Consider the following 7,002-nt stretch of genomic DNA (forward strand, 5'->3'; position numbering starts at 1 on the left):
GGAAGAAGATGTGCACATACACATGTGGATTCATGTCCATTTGTGTGCACATTGACCAGAGTTCAATGTCAAATGTCTTCCTCAGTTTTCGTGTTACCTTTTAACAATTTATTAAATGTCATTTATCTATATGAGTGTCTGTGTACCACTGTGCCCTTGGCCACAATATGCATGTGGAGGTCAGAGCACCTGTTTCAGGAGACAGTTATTCCACCATCTGGGTATGGGTGCTGTTGACTGAAACAGGGAAGTCAGGCTCAGAAACAAACATTTTTATAATCTGAGCCATTGTGCTTACTCATCTCCCCTTTATTTTTTGAGACAGGGTCTCTAATGAAACCTAGAGCTTGTTAATTCAACTGCTCTGACTGGTCAGTGAGCTCTAATGACCTGCCTGTCTCCACCTCTAGGGAGACGAGGTTATAAATTGCTTCCATGCCTGGCTGTCTACACTAGTGTCAGGATCTGAACCTGTGTCCTCATGCCTGGACAAAAAGCACTTTCCTAATTAAGCCATCTCCATAGTTCCACAGGTTTGACATGATGACCAAGGAATCTATAAAAAAGCTATGAAGTTTCTTTTTTATTTCTTTGTAATCTTCTCTTACATATCATTCCCAGACTGAGGAGCGAGTTGTCTAATGAAGGCTGTAGCTCCCATTGATACTATGATATACAGTGAAGGCAGCTACTCAGTTACTATCAAGCCTGTTTCTATGTTTTCTGTATCTGTGAACTTAATCAGCTGTAGATCCAAACTATCAGTGCAGGAGAGGGTCGTACCTGCACTAAGCAGGATCATACAGTATTTGCCATTGTTCCAAAATTAACACGGAATAGCAATGTTACAAGCAAGGTTTTTAAGTCATCCATTAATGATGGTTCAGTTGTGCCCTCCTTGCCACCTGAGGGTCATGGGTACCCAGGAGAGGTACAAGTGAACCTCAGTATAAACCATGCACTCACTTAAAACTTTATGAACTTTTCTATGATTTTTCTTGTGTGACTTAATTTCAAGGTTCTGGAGTGCGCACTTCCGAAGATGTAGCATCATCATGTTTTGATGCTAAAAGTTTGAACAGGCCTAAAGGTAAAGGAAAGGCTGTGTGGAGGGTGTATGCAAATACGCACCACCGGAGCATCTGCAGAGTTTGGTATCTAATCTCCTGCAGACACCAAGGAGCAACCATGTGTGCAAACACTCCGGAAAACGACTGTTAATCACGCAGCATTCTTTGTGATTAGAAGCGCTATACCTGGAATGATTTTCAAGGTCATTCTAGAATGTGGCTACAAATATTTATTTAAAAATATAGACTTTTGTCTGTAAGTTTCCCTCAGCTGTTGCTTAAGGACAAACAAACAGCCTCTCCTCTCACTGAGAATTTTGCTCACCTGTCGTGTGGTCAGACAGATTTTGTTCAGGCCAAGGAAGTAAAAGGACGGCTTTACATCCTTGCCATGCAGAATTCGCCCCCTCTCAGTGTGGAAATTAAACTGCCACCATGTTCATTAATAATTATATATAAGCTATGTATAGCTTAGAAATACTATCTGACTGGGCGGTGGCGATGCATGCCTTTAATCCCAGCACTTGAGAGGCAGAAGCAAGGGGATCTCTGTGAGGTCAAGGCCAGCATGGTCTACAGAGCTAGTTCCAGGACAGGTTCCAAAGCTACAGAGAAACCCTGTCTCGAAAATCAAAAACAAAAAAATAAAATAAAAATAAAAATAAAGAAATTATATAACCTCCAAATTGGCAGAGCAAAGTTTTTGTGTTTTTATTCAAACTAGAAAGATGCAAAGTCATTAATGAAGAGACTAGATAGGCTGGACACCTTGGACAAAACTAAAACCACCAGAAAACAATGAATGAAGAATGTAATTAGATCACGAAAAACACGGGTGGCTAAGGCAGGAGGAATTCCATGAGTTCAAGGCCAGTGAGTTTGAGACCAGTCTAGAAACTTTGTCTCACAAAGGAAGAAAAAAGTGACATCTAAAATCATAATGTTATATAAATTCAGACATGCATTTAAAAGCTATGAAATGCAAATTTTTTGTAACATTCCACATACGGTAATCATTGAAAATATTCTTTTAAAAAACTACCTTCAGCTCTAGAAAAAAAAATGGTCTGGATGAAGAAATGACTCCTCCGTATCAGATCAACAGTTTAAATAAAGTAAATGATTTATCAACCTAATCACTTGAATTTCATACTTGTGGACTATACACGTGTCAGCTGGAAAAGCGTGGGTCTGTGTATATAAACGATAGCAGCCAAATGGCAACATGGAAGCTTAGGGCCCCGTGTGACCTTTCAGCCTCCAGTTTACTTCTCTTGGTTGAGCTAGGAGCCCTTTATCTCCCGCTGAAACATCACCCCCACCCTCACCCTTGTTCTCTTTTATTATTGAGATAAGGAAGTGTGGAAAACATCCTGTACCTAACTCACATAGAATTTGAAACCTAGAAGAAAAGAAAGGAAATGCAACATCATAATAAACGACACAAAAGAGTAGAAACCTCACTCCTAGTTTGCAGTTCGCATAGAATCCTCACCATTTAACTTAATAAAAGTTTTATCTTAGTGTAAAGTCCCACACAGTACATTTTATTGATGGAGGGGTCTGAGAAAAGGAAAAAAGTCAATATTATCAGTGCAATTTTGAACTCTCATTCAAGGCGGGTTTCTAACTTCTTTGTGGTGCTAAGGTTCAAGCAGGTCCATGTGCATGGAGGGCAGGCAGGCAAGTCATTCTGCTTTAGGTGCTGGCTTCCTGAGTCTGGATCTCAGTAGGTAACCCAGACTGGTCTTAAACTGACGCTTCTCCTGTCTCTTCCCCTAGAATGCTGGGACGACAAGATGGCACAACCTCAGAACGGCTTTGTAGGCCAGTTGTTGAAAACGACAGGCAGATGTTCCTGAGTCCTAAAGCCTGATCCCTCTGACGCGCCTAAATATGACAGAAACATCGTTTAAAACATCTCCAAATGTTGAGGAATTTATATTGTTATAAGCTCCGAGTAACTCCAGTGTCTGGGTAATAATATTTGAGGTTGATGTTAATACATTGACTGTTTGTCCAGAAGGGCTTGGCATGGTGGTGCACACCTGTAATCCCTTGGTTGGCAGAGGCAGGAAGATTGTGGTAAATCTCAGGCTACACAGATTACATAACTGTTCACAAAGTACAAATCTGAGCGGAAGTCCCACTGTGACTCACCATCATGGTCCCCCTGCCTTTCTTCACTGCCTGCTTCCTTGGTTTTCTAGCCCTAGACAGCTCATGGTCCTTCAAGACACTTGAGATGAAGGAAAATTCTAGAACATACCTGGAAGATGATGGACAGTGTCAGTGAGGACCTTGGGAATGTGATCTTTAGTTCCGAACGAGAGAATACAGATAGAATGTGAGATGCTTCTACTTCAGTGTGAATACTTCATTCCTTCAAAGAAATGATGTATGATTAACCGAGTTGTAAAATCATGCTCTTTTAAGCAAGTTATTTGAATACCTTTGTCGGATTTTACTCTAACCCAAGTCAGTAGGTCACTCAGCCAAACTTCAATTGGCTCAAAGTTTGTGTTGAAATCTGTGGTACTCTCCACTCACATCAGCCTCTGACCGGGGCTTCATGCTTTTGGAGAAAGGCGTGTGTTTTCATAGGAAGACAGGTTTTCCTTTGTGAAAAGTGAGCACTGCACTTGCATCTCCCACTATCAGAAATCCTCCCTCCTGGAGGGAAAAAAAACAAAGCTTCCTAAGACTCAGGAAGCTCAGAAAAATCGAAAGTTCCAGAGGCCCCTCTGCCAGGAACACTGTGAGACTCTGGTGGGGTTCTCTGCAACCCAACCGGGGGAGCATGATGAGGAATGCAGCTTTTGTGATCCAGCGTCCTTTCTGGCATGAACTTTTTGGTGATGCAAGGACCTCTCAGGTTCCCATTTCCAGGTAAGTAATCCCAATCATCCCAGTCAACTCAGTGGTTCACCAAGATAGAACTGGATGGAACTGTTGCTGCAACCTGTCATCGGTGTCTTGTCAAGGGAGACAGCTGTTCAGGTCTCCTCAGGAAGAACCACACAGCAGTATGTGAGAGCCTCGGGTTTCCTAGGTACTGAAGTCTATTAAATCAAAAAGAGACTTCTGAGGGCATAGCCAAAATGATGCCATGCAGAAAGTGCATTATACTGCTCTTATAAAACCAAATGGGCACAGTGCAACATTAGAACATTCACCTGTTGACCCTACAGTCTCCAGAAAGTTTACACTCACTCCAGCTAAGGAAACTCTGTAATTAATATTGTGTTGACAAAAGGAATAATATCATAGCTCCATATGTTATAATAATACATCTTCATTTATTTGTTTGGCAATTAGTGAAAACTTTCTATGTGCCAGGAATTATATGCTAGCAATGCCAAGATTAAATAACACTATTAATTACATAGTTTAGGGATAAAAACAAATGTAAACAAATATTGGCAACAGTCTACGACAAGTCTTTCACACGGGGTAGAGTAGTCTACCCAAAAGAGAGGAGGGGATGCGTGCAGAGAATACAGTAAACGAGACATTTGAGATTTAACTGTAAGAATATGTAGGAAGTCATGGGACCTGGGGAGGAAGGAAAAGAGGATTCCCGTGTGATGAGAGAATAGTCCCTGTCCTTTCCACGCAGACATAGACTCTGGGAGATGTCTCTCTCAGAAAACAGCTTATATTAGTAACATTTCTCATGGCTGTGACAAAGAACCTTGCAAAACAGAATTTAAAGAGGGAAGGTTAAGTATTCCTTCGAGCTTGAGCTCCCAGTTTGGGAAGACATAATGGTAGGAGCAGCCTGTACCTGGGTGGTGCAAAAGAAGGATGCTTGCTCACATCACAGACCAGAAAGTAGAGAGAGACGAATGCATAGCTTTTGGAAGTTTTCTTCTCTTCTCATTTGATTCAGTGCCAATGCCCCAGCCCACATGGATGGTGCCTCCCACATTCGATCCTGTCTGGAAAAAGCCTCAGAGTTGCATGCCCAGGATCATTTCTTGTAGGTGATTCTAAATGCAGATAAGTTGACAATGAAGGTTAGCCATCACAGTGTGATTCCCAGGAGTCACAAAATGCTTATTAAGGATGCTAAAATTCAGGTTATATCCATTATCATAGTTAGCAGAGTAAATTCAAACCCAAATCTTCTGTCTAATATGATTTGAGCTCACCTATAAATTTAAGCTGTCAATGAAAGAAAGAAAGAGAGAGAGAGAGAGAGAGAGAGAGAGAGAGAGAGAGAGGAAGGAAGGAGGGAGAAGAAAGGAAAAGAAGGAAGAAAGGAAGGGTGAAAGGAAGGAAGGAAAAAAGAATGCTGCCCCAATTGCAATATTACAACATAATAACAGTATATGACTTGTTAATATAAGTATTCAAAGATCATGTAACCAAATAATAATAATGGGTAACATTTATTAACAGCTCCTTACCAGTTAGGCACTATGTGCTTCCTATAATTTAATTCTAGATAATCCTTATGCTATTATGAGGATGCTGTTAGTGCTATTTCCATTTGGTATCCAAGTCAACCAGGACTTAACAGATTTCTGTGGCTCTCTAAAGACTGTAAACTTTTTATGTGAATGTGAAGCCATACTAGCATCCCAGACATTTGCTTTATTAATCATTCTACACAATCTTCATGAATAAACAGACATCTTTTCGAGTCTAGAAGCCTGTGTAGAACTTATTGATACAGTTGGTTATGCTGCATTTCCTGTCCCTTATTCCGGATGAGCTTTGTCTAGATGTGTCTCCAAGATACTTACAAATTGTTCTTACTGTTCTTGTAGTGTACATATGCGTCTTTCCTCCCTCCTCTCTTTCTCTCTTTCTCTCTCTGTGTCCCTATCTCCCAGAAGTTGACAATTGATGATAACACCCTTACTAGTGATGGATTTTATGCCCAGCTACGACCTCTATGCTAGGATTTGATCTGATTTATTTCTGCATAGATTTGTGCATGATGGTGTCACACCCAGTGTGTTTGGATGTGCAGCTGCCCTGCTGTGTCCCTTGTAGTCCCCCATCACCTCTGGCTCTTACATTCTTTTTGTCCCCTCTTCCACAATGATCCTTAATCCTTCCAATAAAAAGAGTGAGATATTTGATCCATTTAGGGGAGTGTTTCTACTCTTGGTATCATAGCCAGTTGAGCGTCTGTGTGTGAACCATTGTATACCAATAGGAAAATCGTGTGGTTTTGATACTTTTATCTTTTTAGCTTTCTTAAAGAAATATTTAAGTCTATAAATTTCTTATATAAATATTTAAGTCTAAAAGTACATTAGTTGATACTATATGTTCCAGAGTTTAGGATCCTTACTGTCATTCAATTAGAATGTTTAAAACCCCACAGTGCTGTGTATTCTTTAGCCCACAGATAACACAAAAGTATGGTTATTAAAACTTAAGCATATAAAACTGATTCCTACTTTTCCTTGTCTTGATTTTAGCTAAGTATACTAAGACTAGGCTCTATGCCATGAATGATATCAAACCTTTGGCATGCTTACATCTTCTTCATGGATCATTAGATATCCAGTTGACCAAGTGTTCTCTCTGTGCTTAAAAAGAATGCAGGCTTTGTAGATGTCGACATGATACAGATATGTGTATATAAGTCAAAGTTTAATGATACTATAACTTGTCAGATTTTAAAATATTATATATTTTAAATATATATATATATTATATATTTTAAAATGTCTTAAAATCTCCCACCATAATTAGGGAGTTATCCCATTCTCCTTAAAACTTAGTCATTTTGATTGATTTTTGAAGATTTTTGGATTTCCTTCTAATTTCAAATAGGTTTCATAAAGCCATCAAGGCTGTGTGTACATCTATAAATGACCATCTCTGTCTTTGTCTTGGAAAAGTATCTTTATCATTGCTGAGAGCAGAAATGTAGGGTGATGCCCCCTTTCTTTTAGCATCGAGTCTCCTA

The 7,002-nt window shown here is 39.9% G+C and overlaps 1 long non-coding RNA gene across 1 annotated transcript; it reads right to left on the reverse strand.

The window, feature by feature from the left end:
- Positions 1–1,758: 1,758 nt before the first annotated feature.
- On the reverse strand, positions 1,759–6,605 carry LOC146895340 (uncharacterized). The gene is made up of 3 exons (XR_015001055.2): positions 4,858–6,605; positions 3,340–3,453; positions 1,759–2,960 (listed from the first exon to the last, which is right to left on the reverse strand). It is a non-coding gene; the product is annotated as an uncharacterized LOC146895340 (long non-coding RNA).
- Positions 6,606–7,002: the final 397 nt, after the last annotated feature.

The sequence above is a fragment of the Myodes glareolus genome, chromosome 3, assembly GCF_982192425.1.
Source record: "Myodes glareolus chromosome 3, mMyoGla1.1, whole genome shotgun sequence".
Lineage (NCBI taxonomy): Eukaryota > Metazoa > Chordata > Mammalia > Rodentia > Cricetidae > Myodes > Myodes glareolus.